The 15,875-nt window shown below is 35.2% G+C and overlaps 1 long non-coding RNA gene across 1 annotated transcript in view; it reads left to right on the forward strand.

Moving 5' to 3' along the window:
* Window positions 1-15,875, forward strand: part of LOC112530572 — a 153,212-nt gene that overhangs the window by 26,963 nt on the left and 110,374 nt on the right. The window lies entirely within an intron of this gene.

Consider the following 15,875-nt stretch of genomic DNA (forward strand, 5'->3'; position numbering starts at 1 on the left):
TTGGAAACCTGACCATTCTAATTACTTAAAAACATTTTATAGACAAATGGAGACAGATCTAGGAATGATAAATCTGTAAAAAGAAAAGAAAAAAAACCACAAAAATTAATTATAGCATTGTTTGTATTTATTCAAATACATTTGTTGTAAATTTGAAATACTGCTAGAATGCGTTTAAACCAGAGCAATGGAGAACAGAAGGAAAATCTGTGTGGGTGATAAAACGAAGCCTCGAACAGAGAAGAAGCAGCATTTAAAATATCTTACAAAAACAAACAGGCATATGTACTGACCTAACATTTTTGGGCTTCCTCTTCTAGGCTTATATTAGTTTCTTGGAAAGGAAGAAAATATGTGTATATAAGGATACAGACTTATTGCCTGTATGCTTATGAAGTCAGAAGGAGGTTCAAGACAGACATTTCCAATTACAGGGGGGTAACAAAGATATTCTCTATGAAGCTAACTTCTCTGATTCTTCATTTATCCTCCCCTTTTCATATTTCATCACTTCTTCAGAAAGTGATATCCATATATTTCAAGACTAAAGTACAGTCTTTTTTCTCTTGACAGAAACTCAAATAGGTGTTCACATTACACTAGAATAAAACTGGAAACCCACCATTTTCTCAAGACTATTTCAAAGATGTGTTGGCTAACAATAGTAGGTTAAAGAGGCATGATGTGGTGATAATTTTGTTGTACAACAGGGAGGTATTTAAACAAATCAACTTCAATTTGTGTGCAGAGTTGAACCCCACAGTATTTTAAACCATCTGAACCTATTTCTTTTTTCATCTCTAGTTTAAACAGTTTCCAAAGTCCCTCATGTAAGGATGCTCTATTGAGCTGGGGAGCAGCTGACACACATGTTGATGGGCTAGGTGAATGTCACATCTTGGGTGGGGAGTATGAAAGAAAGAGGAATTATTGCTGTTCATCTGCTAATTCCATCGGCCCCAGTTTGTTCACTGAATGGGTGTTGATACTAGATATGGCTAACCTTGTGCTGAATATAAATATCTTTTTTGAAACTTAAGGGAAAGTAGTGGAAAAGCTCGCAAGTAGTTGTCTTCATAAAAAATAAATAAATAATATAGAGAGTTAAATAGTAAACACTTTCAGTTAGAGTCTGACTTTTCTTGGCTGTCAAGTTACTAGTATATTGTAAAGAGTACTGGATGTGATGAGCTATTGATAAGCTAATATTCTTGTCGGCTCCAGTACTTTCATCATCTTACTTGTCATGTGAGCTTACACAGTGGCTCAAAGAGAGCCTTTAATAACAACTGTAACCTGAAGAACCTTTAACAATCCTGAATTGTAACCTTCCTGGGTACAGTTTTTAGATGCTTAGAATTGATAATAATTGCACCCATTGACATTCATTGACACTTGCTGAACATTTGTGGAGACAACAGTAGATGTGAGCACAGTGAGGTGGTGGGTGGTGAAGCACTGTGAAACAGTGGGTCACCTCTGCTGGTGTGTTTTTTGTTTTGTTTTTTTTTTTTTTCAAGTGCAACATGTTGTTCATTTCAGCAAATGATGGTGACTGTGTTGAAAAAGAGTGTTTTGTAGCTGAGAATTCATCAAAAAAGTTTTATTGTGCTCTCTGTTGTAGTTTCCATCAAAATAAAAAAGAGGCATTACTTTCAGAGCAACCTCCTCATGTGTGTCTGTAATGAAATAATTGTCTTGGCTTCTGTCAAATGCTAGCACTATGACTGCTCTCTGCAATTTTTCATTGAGTTTTAATGTCACAGACATTTCATTCTCTACCATAAATGATATTATTAATGAAGCTGTGATTTTGGTGTTTTATTCATGTATGAGTCAGGAGACTAAAAAAGAAAGTTTTTGTGTTCCTTGTGGAATTGATATTGCTGCGTTGTGTCTTACTAGATAGAGCAAGATGTTCTTGTGATAATCAAACCAGGCTCTTGCTACTTTGTAAACTGCATTAGGGAACAAATTATCCTTTATCATCATCATTTCCTATATTGCTTCCTGTCAATTGTTATTACATTGCTAAAGCACTACTATGATGGTTGCCCTAATGTATGAATACAAGGTGTTCAGATTGTAATTTTATAATATAACATCTTATTTAAGAAAAACTTAGTATACAAGCTCTGCTCAAGAATATATGGAGTTATGAGCATCTGGATTCTTGGTAGGAAATTTGAATCTTGAGTGTTGTTAAGACATAAAAATCATTAAAAAGAGTGGAAACAGTTTATTTACTATTTAACAAAGTGACATTTCTATTTTTTTGTAGGTAATGTTGTGGTACAGATAGCACAATACTATGTGCTAATAGGAGAACATAGTAACTGTAATGTATGTTGTTAAATTTGGGTTTGAAGAGGCTCTTAACAGCCTGCTCATTTTTAACTCAATTTTAAGGCTAGTAAGTTAACTATTTTTTTTTATTGATTAAACCATTCCCAAAGCAGTTATCACAAGAGTTTACCACACTTATGTCAAAGAACAGTAATGAGATTTTCATCTATTTATCTAAGCAGTTAAAGGAATTTGGTAAATTCCTTTCTTTGCACTTGTGTTCAAATTAGATCAGCTTTTCTACAGACAGAAGGAGCTTTAATTTTTACTACTAAAAATGTATGTGATATATTCAGTATATGACTGTTTGATCTTAACGTTCAAGTCAACCAGAATTTCTTTTTAATTTCAGAACAAATAGGATCTCCTTCTCAAGAAATAATTAGAAAATGCTTTTCAGTGTGAATTCTCAATCCTTTTAGTATCTTTGTCTTTAATAACACTATTCATCTCTAGGACTTCATCTGTTTGACTCTGCTACAGTATATATTGCTAACTGCATAAACGTATTAGATGAGATACTGCATGCTGACAATTTTTGCTCTACAGTGCATTCATCATGACAAGACTGTTTTTACAGTAATTTCTTGTGCATCTTCCACATAACCTTAAAATTACTGAAGAAAATTGTATTTCATAAGATCCTCTGCAAAGCAGAGCAGTTGAAGAAAATGTAAAAATATGCTACATGAAGACATACAGGCAAGGAGACTAACATATTAAGAACTGACTACAATATGTCACATTGTAGTTGCTGTAAAAACAAAAGAAATTAGCAGATAGCTCACTTTTTTATTATTATTATATATTGTAGATATTTAAATGTAGATCTTATTACTGAGTGTTTTGTCTTAAGAAGATTGTAAGCAGAAGGGTAATCTCTGCTTAATTCTTCATATATCATGCTTATTACATAACTTCAGAGGTCTGTTTTCTCCAAAGTAATACACTTAAACTGGGGCATGGTCAGTACTAAAAGGTGCAAAGATCATGGTGGATAATTAGCAAAGCTGCTTTCTAATCTTTAGGTGGTTTGCGGTGCAGGAATCTCTCTACATGAATCTCTGTCCTGGTTTTTGATTCTGAGCTGAATACCAAAGGTAACTATCATACTCCTGTGATATCAAAACTTACAAACCAGAAGAGCCAGTTTTGTTGATCTAGTTCTAGTGAGAATGCATCCCAAGCACAATAGAAGTGTGTGTCGTTGGTATATGACAGATAATTCTGTTAAATGTGGATCACAAATAGAGGTCCATTGCCCACTTCTGTGAACATTTATATCTCATTTAAGGTCTTTATTAAATAGAAGGTCTGACCTTTGTGACACTTAGATTTTTTTTATATTGTAAAAGCAAACTGTGATTTCACAGCCTTGGCTCTAGAATCTGTCATAATTGTTGTGGTCTGTTTGGTGAGTTGAGATGTTGTTTAATGTAGATACTAGAAAAGTACTGGGCTGGTTTTCAGTATCAATCAAGTTAGTTCTTGCTTATGTTACTTTGATATTAAGGGCAACAGCATAAACAGGAAGGGTAGCTTTTGTAGCAAAGTGGTATTCTTCCCCTACTCTGCGATAATTAATTTGTCATGGGAGTAACGGAAGAACGTTGTTCCTATATCGTCTCCACTCAGTTAATGTTGCTGTGTTACCATTATTTCTACTCCTAGGCCTTGCCTCCCCTTTGCTGGAAAAAAGCATCACTTTCTGACTGTTTCCTTACTGTTGAGTCAGGAATCCTGTCTAAAATTGTATTTTTTATAAATCTAGTCAAGTATATTAGAAGTACAGAGAATAATACACATGTATTTTGTGATCTGACATTCTCACACAGCATGAGGGATGTCACTGCACTGGGAGGTAAATTTGGATTCAACACCCTGTGAGATATCTTCTGAGATACTGAAATAAGGCTGCAGTTGCTGTTTCAGCTCATTTACCTTGAAAACAGAGAGGGTAAGGCAGGGCAGTTGGACCCTGGTTTTATGGGATTGCCAAAACTTTTTCCTTGCTCTGAAAGGAAATGGTATCAGTAAATCCACAGAATCAAGTAGCTGAAGTCAGAAGGAGCACTTGAACTTTTTTTTGGTCTGACACTTCTCCATGCAGGGTCAACTAGAGGAGGTTGATAAGGACTTTGTTCAGTTCAATTTTGAATAACTCCAAAGATAATTTGCTATCCTAAAGTTTAGGACTTATGTCTTTGTAATGTATAACAGATCCATTGTAATAAGAGCTTCAAAGTTAGAACTTATGTTGATATTTTCTTAATTCTAAGCCCTAAATCACAGGTTTGATTGAAATTAAAATATGGTAATTTCACATCTATTGAAGCTGAGATGCTGTAGAACAAATAAGCAGTTCACAAAAGCAAGGAAGAAGCCTGACGATGAGTGGATATCTGGTACCCGCCTATCAACAGCCTTCAGCTAAAGATGTAAAGCAATCCGGCCATGTATGAAATAGACTCCATTACTTGAAAGTGATATTCTGCTCTACTGTACTGTGTTTACTGTCTAATTTTGTTAATAGTTTGTTCTTGCTGCATAGTGAGAGAAAATGTATGGATTAAGTCTTTAGCTTAGCCTCACCTGTGTATGAATATTGTGACAGGTGCAGATAACTATGTATAATAACAATGCATATGAACTAGCTTTTTTCCTCCTTCAGACTACTTTGTAGACAGGAGGGAGGTGACATAGCTGTATTTTTTGTTTGCTTTTTAAAATAAACTAAACAGCTTTGTGTTTTCAAAACATGTATTTATGTTTTAAATTTCAAACAGAAGCTTGGAATGCTGTTTTCAGTCCCACGTAGGCAACAATTTAAAGTACTGACAAGTAAGAATGGAGGTTATGTTTTAGAAACATTCTGTCTTGCTTAACAAACTTAATTTCCTTTAATGATAAGATTGCCCACCTAGTTGATCAGAGGAAGCCAGTTGTTGTAATCTTCTTGAAATGACCTGTATATATGTGTGTGTGCCTATGTATAAACTAGCAACAAGAAGTACAAATGCTGGTATGAAGCAGGTGAGGCAGTATTTAATAATCTGCTTTCTGTCATACAGATGAAGCCCCATTTAATCTAAGCTCTAAAACAGAACTGTATTCTTCTTCATTTGCAAAGCATGATTGTACTTGGGTAGAGTGTTTCTGAGCATTTTATTTGCCTGTGCATTGTAAATGTGTGACTTTGTCTATTAAAATCAGCTTTAGCAACATCCTGCAGATGTTTTAAGTGTGTTCCTTATTCCTCATTGTTTCCATTGGCAGAAGAGTTTGGGTCATTAATATCAGGTTAGGGTGAGAATTTGTGTTAAAATGAAAAGAAGTCCTTTGTCTTAATCTTATCATTCTAGTTTCAGTTCGGGGAGCTGATTTTTGACTTGGATATAACCAAGAAGCTGTGTTTTCAGTTAATTTACTGCTTTACCTTAAATACTTTCTTGCTGTGCTGTAGTTTCTTTTTCTTTTTCTTTTCCTTTTTCTTTTTCTTTTTTTTTTTTTTTTTTTTTTTGAGAAAGAGAGAGAGAGTGGAGAAAGCAAGGGTGTATGTTTCTACCCTGAAATGTGGCAAAAAGGCAAAGAAGTACATTTTCAAAGTGTTTTCATTAGAGTTGCAGCAATGAGGAAAGAATATTGTGGTAGTAAGAATCCCAGCTGTTCAATGCATTTTCCTTAAAGCACTTCTTTGTTGAGTCATTTTATGATTCTTGTACACCCAAGCAAATGTATATGATCACAACTATATATGACCTTGTATACCCAAGCCAGTGGAATAATACTTCTTATGCCTTTTTAATATCTCTCTTAGATAGTAAGTTTAAGGGAAACTATTTAGGGTAAATTGTTGAATTCCTTTGAGTAAAATTCATTGCTGTCTTAATTGCTTTTAAGCCTGTTGATAAATCATCTGATTTAAGAAAACATTACACTACTTCAGTTTGAAAGGATCTTAAAAATTCATAATCTTTTTAAAAACTACATTTGTTTTGCACAGAAAATTTGCTATTTGAAGCCGTCAAGTGAACTAATTGAGTAGGCCCAATCTATAATACTTTGATTTCCCAAGATTGTGGAACAGTGATAAGGATTGTGAATATGAACAGTAAAGCTGTCAGTAGATGGATGATTTTTTGATTTAATTATGTTTTCCCTCTCATTCCATTTCAGGGAGGTAACTGAGATGTGCTGCAGCAAAAAGATGCATGCTTTCCTTGCAAGTTATTGAGAACTAGAAATTGGATACAAGTACAGTATGCGTTAAAGGAAACTCTCTGAAAACCAGAGCTTTTAATATTTCTGTAACTTTTTTTTTTTTTTTTTTTTTAACTCAGTAAAGAGGGAAAGTACCTGCTTTACATTCAATCATGAAACATAGTTTGTGTGAATGGTTTTCCAAAAATGTTCTTTGGAATTTTAAAATCCAATTATCTATTAACTCTGATAATTCTTTTGGTGGTGCATCTGACTTAGTTTTTGTTGGTAATTCCCAGGGGATTTTTATCAACATAAAGCTGTTCCTTTAAAAAACAAACAAACAAACAAAAAAACAGCTTTTGAGCATAGGTTTTCATTTTTCACGTTTTTTCACATCTGCAAGTAGAGAGTCGTAGTAGGCTGTTTCCAGTGAAGCCTTCTGATCACAATCCATTGTCTACTATGGTCATTAATTTGTGTTCTAGTGACTAGTTTGTCAAAGGCAGTAGACCAGTGGTGATAGATCATTCAGTGGATGCTTGTTGTATACCTGTTTTTCATGAAGTGGGAAAGATGTCTTTAACTGTTGTGCTCTTCAGGAGCCTATAAAGAAAAAGAAATACTTTTTTGCAATAAGTCCTTTAGTGCAACAAGACTTAAAGGTACCAGTCTGTGTGTATGTTCATGTGATGTCAGCTGCAGCAGTATGAAGATCCTTATTAACCTGTGGCTCTTGAATAGGATTTGTGTGTACTACAAATGCTACTCTGACTACATCCTTTCCCCCAGTGGAGCATAATGGAGGGACCTTCTTCTAATTTTAGCTTTTATTCTCATTACTGGTGAGTATCACAGAAATGTAAATATCTCTCACCTCATGTTACTTGTTCCTTTTAAAAAAGTAACCAGAACTCAAATTTTATTTTGTTATGAAAGATCAATGTGTTCAAGATTGAATGCCTTATTCTGATTCTTAGTTAAGAACTCATTTTAATTTCTGCAGTAAGTGCTATAAAAATCTAGCTCAAATATTTTTTTTTTCTTCCTGAAACTTGCCAAATTCATCCTATTTTTGTCACAACCTTGATCGTAGTTTTCTTTAGGTATTGAAACAATATCTGTATCTGTACTGGAAATCTATAAAGGTTCAAATAACTCCTGCCTGAAAGGGTATTTCCAGTGCACCTTGCAAACAAATCTTGGCAATGTGAATTTTGACTTTCTATTAGAAGCAGTGTGTAGCTTATACTCAACAACAAAATTGAACTTATTCGGTATTTATCTGTTCAGAAAATAGATGTGTGCCATTTGCCAAGCATGAAATAGGTAATACTGTCCCTCAGATATACTGCTTTTGATACAGACAGTTAAATCTAAAAAGAGGTATTTCATAGTGCAGTATATTAGGGGGAACCTGATACATCCCTTGAAAAACCATGATACGTGAACTCAGTCTTGATCAAAGTGTTGTTCTTGACCCTGAATAGTTTTGTTAAACAGTAAAACTTGATCTGTACTGTCCTCATGTTTACTGAGATTGACCAACAATATTATTTCTCTTTTCAAACGCATTCACTGAAAAGAAGGATTTATTGGATTAAGTAGTCATTCCAGATGTACACTGATTGATAGCTTTGAGCAGTTTAACTCTCATGTTGGCGCAGTCTTTCAAAATAGGGTAGCAGAGGCAATGCTTAGCTTTCTAGTTTCTCATCTTCAGTGTAAGAAAACGTTCAAAAATATTTGTCTTTTCAGGTTTTTGAAAATACTGTTCTGAAATCCTTGACTTAATGAAAAGAAATTTGACAGTCATAGCGCAAAATCTTCTCCATGTGTGTCTAGAATGAAATCTATGGCAGAGTTTAGAATATTTTAAATATATTAGATTTAAATGTTCAAATAGTGTTAAAATGTGTTCATATGCTCCTCTCAAGTATTACATATTATATTTTATATTACTGAAAAATCAAATGTTGTGGTCGATTATTTCTTTCAGATGTAACTTCAAATTTTATGAACTCAGTTCAATTCCAGTGTTTCAGATGATTATTATGTGAAATCTAATCGAGGCTAATTAATGCATTGCCATGATACACAGTCTGTACTATACACTTGCTATGACATGCAACCTCTTCAGATAAATAGATGCACTCACCTTCATTATGAAGGTGTGAATGTGTCCACTGGCGTTTCATGGCTTTATTCTCTGGACCCCTCCCTCTTTACTGTCTGCCAAGTGTGCTGGGTTTGGTCGCACCTTTTCCCTCCTCTTGAATTACTGAGTTTATTCTGAGTTTATTCAGCTCCTGATTGGTGCCACTGGTTTCTATTGATGCAGTTATACAGTCACTGTGTATGTGTTTGACTAGGCTAAGATTTTCTTCGCATCTGGTTTGACAATTCTTTAATCTCTTCCGTAGGACTTCTAATTTTTGTTGTTGTTGTTGTTGTTGGTACTATTTCACAGTACTGTGAACATGCAAGGCAGTAGCACACAGTCCCCTCACAATTCTCTGTGTCAAAGCTGCCCACACTTCTGATCAGATTTAGCTGATGGCCAGTCCTCCATTTTTCTTGTTCGCCCCAAGAAAACTTCCCTGTCAGACATAACAAATTAAATATCTACTCTTTTTCTTTTCCTGGAAGTCTGAGAAAAGACATCTGCTAAACTTTCTCAAGATGGTAGATCTTGTATTAACAGAGAGTAACAGCTGTAGAGTGTGGGGTATAGGAATTCACTATAAAGTGAATCTTATGAAGAAATGCTACACTGCTAATAGAGATCTTAGAACAATTCTCAGGTACGAAGTGCCCACGTTCACCTTTGCTGTTACCATGTGAATGTGCTTAAATGCCACTTCAGATGTCACCTGATTTTATGGGATGATAACAGCACAACTGTCTGTATGAATCCTTCTTTGTTTTCTGGCTCAAAGCTTGCTTCCTGAGGTACTTCTTGTGATAAGACTCTAGGAGATGAGAGGTGGGTGCTGCCATGTGGTAATCAACATCACTCTCTGGACAATTTACATTTGAAAACATTTCTTTGGAGCTGTTTGCCTTCGGTCTAAGAGTTAAGGGAGTGCTCAGAACTGTTTACTGGACTGTTTACTGGCAGAAGATCTGTCCTGTGACCAATTACTCCTGTCTGCTATGGGAGATTGGGGGATGATACCATCGTATCTTGTAAAGGCAAGATGCTAGTTGGCGTCTCCATACTCCCTCTTATCTGTGAGGGATCTTATCTTATCTTATCTTATGCTGGCAAGGCCAAGGGAGATAGGAACAAAAGGAATTCCTGCTGAGATCCAAAAGCCAGAAACTGTCATTCCAAAAGGCTGACTCAATCACTTTGGACTTATAAATAAGTTTGTGCTGCCATCGCAATGTTCATCGTCATCATCGCGGTGGTCACTGTCCTCATCAATGGAACAACACCCAATGTCCCACCACTACTGAAGTTCAACAACTGAACTATGGACCACTCTGGACCCATGGTGGTGACTATCTCCCTCTTGCTTCCTATAGAGACTCCTTGCTCCTATTTCCTATCTTTTCTGCTGCTCTTCTTCCCTTCCCCATCACCCTAATTTGTACCTATGAAGACTCCTTGCTTCTTCTTTCTATCTTTTCTATCGCCTTTCTTCCCTTTCCCATTACCCCAATCTGTAAGAGTGTCCGTCCTCCCCTTTCTTCATCTGCCTTATTAACATTTGTAATAAACTGATCGGACCAACATTTGAACCATTGTTTCTTAATCTCATGCCGGGTATACATGTATCAAAGAACCTCCTCTCCCTCCTATGAATTGGAGCAAGACATTGTCATAGAATGACGCTCCCAATTGAGTGAGTCTTCCCTTTTATTAGGGACAAAATGGATGAGATCAGATGTCTATTTTTTTCCTTTACTTAACACTACTTCCTTTAAAGAAGTGTAAGATGAGTCCCAGTGAGGAGAGGGAGAAGAGCAGTACTTGATACTTGCAATTAATTGAAGTACCAGAGTTTTTTCTGAAATGGCTACAAAGGATGGAAGTGATCTTCTGTTTCTGAAGCGCTGGGACAAAAATGACTCTGATACTGGAAGGAGCCAGGGGACTTGCTCGTTGTCTCTCAGCAGCAGAAACAAGATAGAGCTGATAAGTCTGCTGCTTCCCTTGGGAACAGCAGTTCCTGCTCTCTTGCAGCAAAGTTGCTGTGCATTCTTTTGCAGTTCTTACCAGAAGTTGGTATGACCAAAAGTTGTGCCTCTTATTCATCATTCTAACTAGGCAGTTACTATTCCTTGTACCTTCTTTTCAAGTGTGAAATGATATTCTGAAATTAAGAAAATTACTTCAGAACATAATCCATTTTGGGTGTTGACTACATTGAAATAAAAGGAACAATTACCTCTGCCTTCTGTAAAAGTTAACTTCATTATCTCATAGGAAATGTGAGAAGAAAGTGAGAGAAGGAAGTGTTATCATAAACGATAACATGAAAACCTATCATAACCTTCATGATCATAACATACGGCCTAAATTTTGCATGAATAAATAATTTCTGCTTATTCAGTGCCATATGCTGCTTTATGTTGTTAAAACACTTTACGTGCTTTATCAAAAGTGTAGGGAAATTATTTAACTAAAATGCCTGTCTTTTCTCCTGCATCAGAATGCTATTCCACCTGCTACTTGCATAGATTAGCTCATTTCCATGGAAGCAACAATAAATCCATCAGAATAAAAAGGAAGATGATGGCAATGCAATTAAAGACTAAATATCTAACAGCGATGTTTGCATCTCAGGGACAGTTTTTATGCAAACATACAACACAGTGGGAGAGCTCATTGTCAACCCTCAACACTTTTATGTTTGTCTCGTGTGTAAAATACTGCATGCTTTATACCTCTTTATATAACAGATAACGTGAATGTGAAGAAAAACTAACATAGCATTTTGTACGTTATATATGCTGCTGCTTTGTACTGCTTATCAACTGGAGACTCAAAGTCCTTAGGTTACCCACATGTGACTCTTCCTAAAGCACTGATGGTTTTATTGCTTCAGGACGTGCTGTGTTTCAGGATTATTATTAAGACTGCTGCTGGAAATGCCATTTTTTAATTACTTGTGGAGCTATAACTGATGGTAAACTTCACATGAAATGGAAGTTAAAAAGATGCTAAATTTCATAATTTTGAAGCAACTTATTTTCAATCATCTAATCTGTCTTTATTGTTTTTTTTTTTTTTTCCTTTAACATGAGGAAAACCCTCTAAAATGTTGAAATGGTCTGTCATATGCTCTTGTTGCAGTTAGTTCCAGTTCTGTAGCTGAAAACATGAACGTGGTTCTCTACTTAAATATAAGACAAATAGTACAGATTATATTTTTCATCTTGAAAGGAAGAATAAATTTATGATCTACTTGAGATTAGAAAGGAAAATTTTCACCAACAACATTGCAAATGAGAACTTGCAGTGTTCTGAACTGAGAGCAAAATATTGTTTAGCATCAGTCATCCTAAAAGACAGGTTTCATTCATCTCCAGTGGTATTTAATAACAGTATTTTTTGTAAGACATTGGAAGAAAACATGCAATGACAAAGGTTTGTAGTGGCTAAAAGGGGATAGGATATGTATGTACTTCAGGAGGAATGAGAATTAATCACTGAACAGCAAATCTCAACTGAAAAAGGATGTCTTCTGTGCTATGAGGTATTTCTCAGTAAGCCTTCCAAAATAAGGGCAAGGAGTATGAACTCTTTAGTTAAGAACTGTGCAATTTTTTGTCTTTTTATGTAAATGATTTTAAAAAGAAACAGCTTGTTATTTGATAAGGTGAAAGAACACTTCAGCCAAAAAGTGGAGAGTGAAAGTGTGAAATATGAAACATATTGACGTTTCCATTTATGAATGAAAATAGTCTGATTTCTTTGTGTTTCTGAAAGCACAATTATAATATTCTTGATTTATAATAACGAGGTCATCTAAAACTTACCCTGTGTGGTTATACGCACCAACAAATACATTGCTTTCTATTAAGAATTGAAAAGGAGTTGCCATCAAGTTTTGGCAATGAAATATTTGAATATTGTAAGTGACAATTCAAGTTTTGAGTTTTATTTTGATATACTGTTTCTTTAGTAGTATTGTACTTGGAAGAAGAATTATCTGGAACCTGAGATGTTTTACTTTTTGAAGGGAAAAACAAAAGATATATTCAGGCTGAACAATACTTCCCAGAGAGACTATGGAGTCCCCTTCATGCCTTGAAAAGACGCAAAGTGTGACTGGACACAGCCCTGAGTAACCTGCAGTGGCCACACCAGCTCTTAGCAGGAAGCTTGCAGTGGATGATCTCCGGGGGTGCCTTCTTGCTTCAGCTGTTGTGTGATTCTGCTATGTTAAAAATAGTGTTTTGTAGCAGAGTATTTGTTCTATCGAAGAGTGTTATTGTGTTCTGTCTATCTGTTGTAGTTTCCATGGAAATAAAAAGGAGGCAGTATTTTTGGAGCAGTCCATGTAACTTGGAACATAAGTTAAAGATGAATAGTAAGTAGATAAATCTTACTATAAAGGAAAATCTTACTATGAAGAACTGCCTTCATGAAAATGCTTGAGACTTTCTAGTGTCATAGAATAATTCTGGAACAAATACGTTAGATTCACAGAATTTTTACTTCAGCACTGAAGATGGTGTTTTATGAAATAGTTTTCTGTAGTTGTTGCTGATGATAAGATCTTCCATAACTATTGAACATCTAATGGATGCATTAAGCTAGTTCTCATACTTGGCATGCTCTTTGTATTAAAATTGTATGATTTAAATAGAACCTGAATTGTATAAACTGGTAGTGTCTTAGAGCTTTCTAAATTACCTTTTTCCTTAGGGATTTGTTTTACTATTTCTCCACTAACATCAGAAATTATGACAAAAAAATATGGCCAGCCATGGATCAGAATGATGGAGTACTTCAGATCCAAGTGTCACCCTGCCAGTTTGGTTCAGAGTTAGTCTTACATTTAGTTCAATGGATTGAGGGGTACTATTCGCTTAAAATTAAATTAAATAATCTGTGTCATCTGAGTTTAGGTGGCTTTATATGTTATACATTTAATCTTCAGAAATGAAAGTACATTTGGAAGTACCTGCTTTTCCCTGTACTAGATTACCGAACATTTTCTAGTAGTAAGAATTTTTTCCCCTTTTCATGAGATTTGAAAGCACATGTATTCATTCATCTCTCTTGTAATTATGGTGGTAGTAGTGCAAATCTGAAAGTTAAATGTTGAACACCTGCATGATTTTAAAATACAGATTTTCTGAATAGATTTTCCTGTGCTGACACTAGCTGTGTGTCTTCTAAATGCTGAAGTTCCAAGCAATGCCTTTCTCATTTCTCTATCTTACATGTAGTCATCTAAATGACCTTTTTTCATTTTTATTTCTTTTTACTATTATTATTTTTTTTAATTTTAAACATCAGATAACAGCTCAGCTTTTGCAGGAGAGAGGAAGCGTAAAAACAATTTTCTTGATGTGTGTGCTGTTGTGGTGCAATGTGACATGTAATTCTCTGGGCTCTAGATTGATTCCAGTTAATTACTTTCTGGAAGCTTCTTTTTGGAATGTCTATTTGAAAAGGCTCATGAGCTATTTCTGACCATCTCTTAAAGAAGAGTGGTGGTTATCATATTAAGCAAATATACCTCTTGCATTAGTGTTTTGTTGAAATCTTTTTATTATAAGAAGAAAATAACGTACATAATTTACAGTGTACTGTAGTTTATCAAGAATGCTTTTCTTTATTCAAAGTAAGTATTACTGTTGCATCCGTTGTTTTGCATAGTTTTATCTGCTAATCTTTGCAACTTGGTGCCTATGGAACAGTGAGGGCAAGTTTTCATTTAACGACTTCAGTGGGATGGAAGAGGTGTATTAAGCAATTAAAAAAATAGGTTCTGTACTCTTAACATTTTACAGTGATGAGATATGGTTCTACTTTAAAAAACATTTATGATAAATTGAATATGGAGATTATTGGACACAATACAGTTAGAAAGCATAAAGTATTCATTATCAACTGATTTCTACTTTATTAAATTTCATGCCAAATAAAAAAATATCCTAGTACATTTGCTCTTTTCAGTACAAGTCATCAGCATTATATGCCCTTAAATTGATTTCTATTGATATTATGTCTGAAGCACCTTTTAAAATCACCTTTTAAGAGTGCTGTAAACATTGGAGAAGCCAGGTAATTATTCTTAATAACCCAATATGTACATATTCTGTAACTTCTAAGGTATTGCAGGGAAAAAAAAGAAGCAATTAGCAGTAATAGTATAGTGCTTCCAGGGAGTTCCATAAAGCTTAGAGTACAACACTGCCAAATGAAACTAAAATCCAGAATAGAAATCATTTGCAATTAGAGTGGTTCCTGTTTGCTGTTTTTGTAATCCATCCGCTCAGACCTCAGAAACTCCCCAAATGTTTTCAAGCATACAAGCTCCTGTTTCTGTTATGCTACAGACATGAGGCATTCTTACTACATACTTTAATGGCTTAACAGGTAACAATGCTTTTTTGAAACCATACTCTTGTCTCCTGAGTAGTAGTGATTTAAAATAGCTGCATCCGCTTGTATGACCAAAGGGCTTTAAGACTTTTAGGATTAAAAATGAAAAATAGTTGTGTAAAGCACACCTAGCAATCCCACTTCACTCTCATCTGCCTAAATACAGGGTAATAACATCTTTTGTAGTACATCTGTTGTAGATGTCAAATGTTCAGCTCATAGATCAAAATGAATACTCCTTCTAGTTTAGAGCTCTCCAAACACAGAATTTCTGCAACTCAGAACTGTGGAGCCTTTGTAATCTTCTGGTACCATCTGGTCTTTAAGTAAGAAGGCAATGGACATTGATATCTGACTTTCTCTGTCTAAAATCTTGGTGGTGGTGGTAGTTGTTGTTTGGTAGAGGCAGCCAAACAGAATGATTGTTTACAAAGCAGGCTTTTTGGGTGCAAATGTTGGCATAAGTGTAAGCTTATCTAAGGAAAACAAAATTAGGTGTTTGAAGATAAGTAAAATACAGTAACTGCAAAGTGGCAAGAAGTGAATAGGAGAGTAAGAAGACCCTGACAGTGCAGGGATGCGCTGGGATGGTGTCCTGGAGGTGCAGTGCTATCCACTGAGCAAGAGCACCATTCTGCAAGGTTGTGGTCCAGAAAGTCAGCAGGCAAGGAAAATGAAAACTTATGTGGCCATTTTAAGAAAACAAGGCCACTGCTCTAAGTCGGTTATATACAGAGAAAATTTTTCTGAAATACTG

This window comes from Gallus gallus, chromosome 1 (assembly GCF_016699485.2).
Source record: "Gallus gallus isolate bGalGal1 chromosome 1, bGalGal1.mat.broiler.GRCg7b, whole genome shotgun sequence".
Classification (NCBI taxonomy): domain Eukaryota; kingdom Metazoa; phylum Chordata; class Aves; order Galliformes; family Phasianidae; genus Gallus; species Gallus gallus.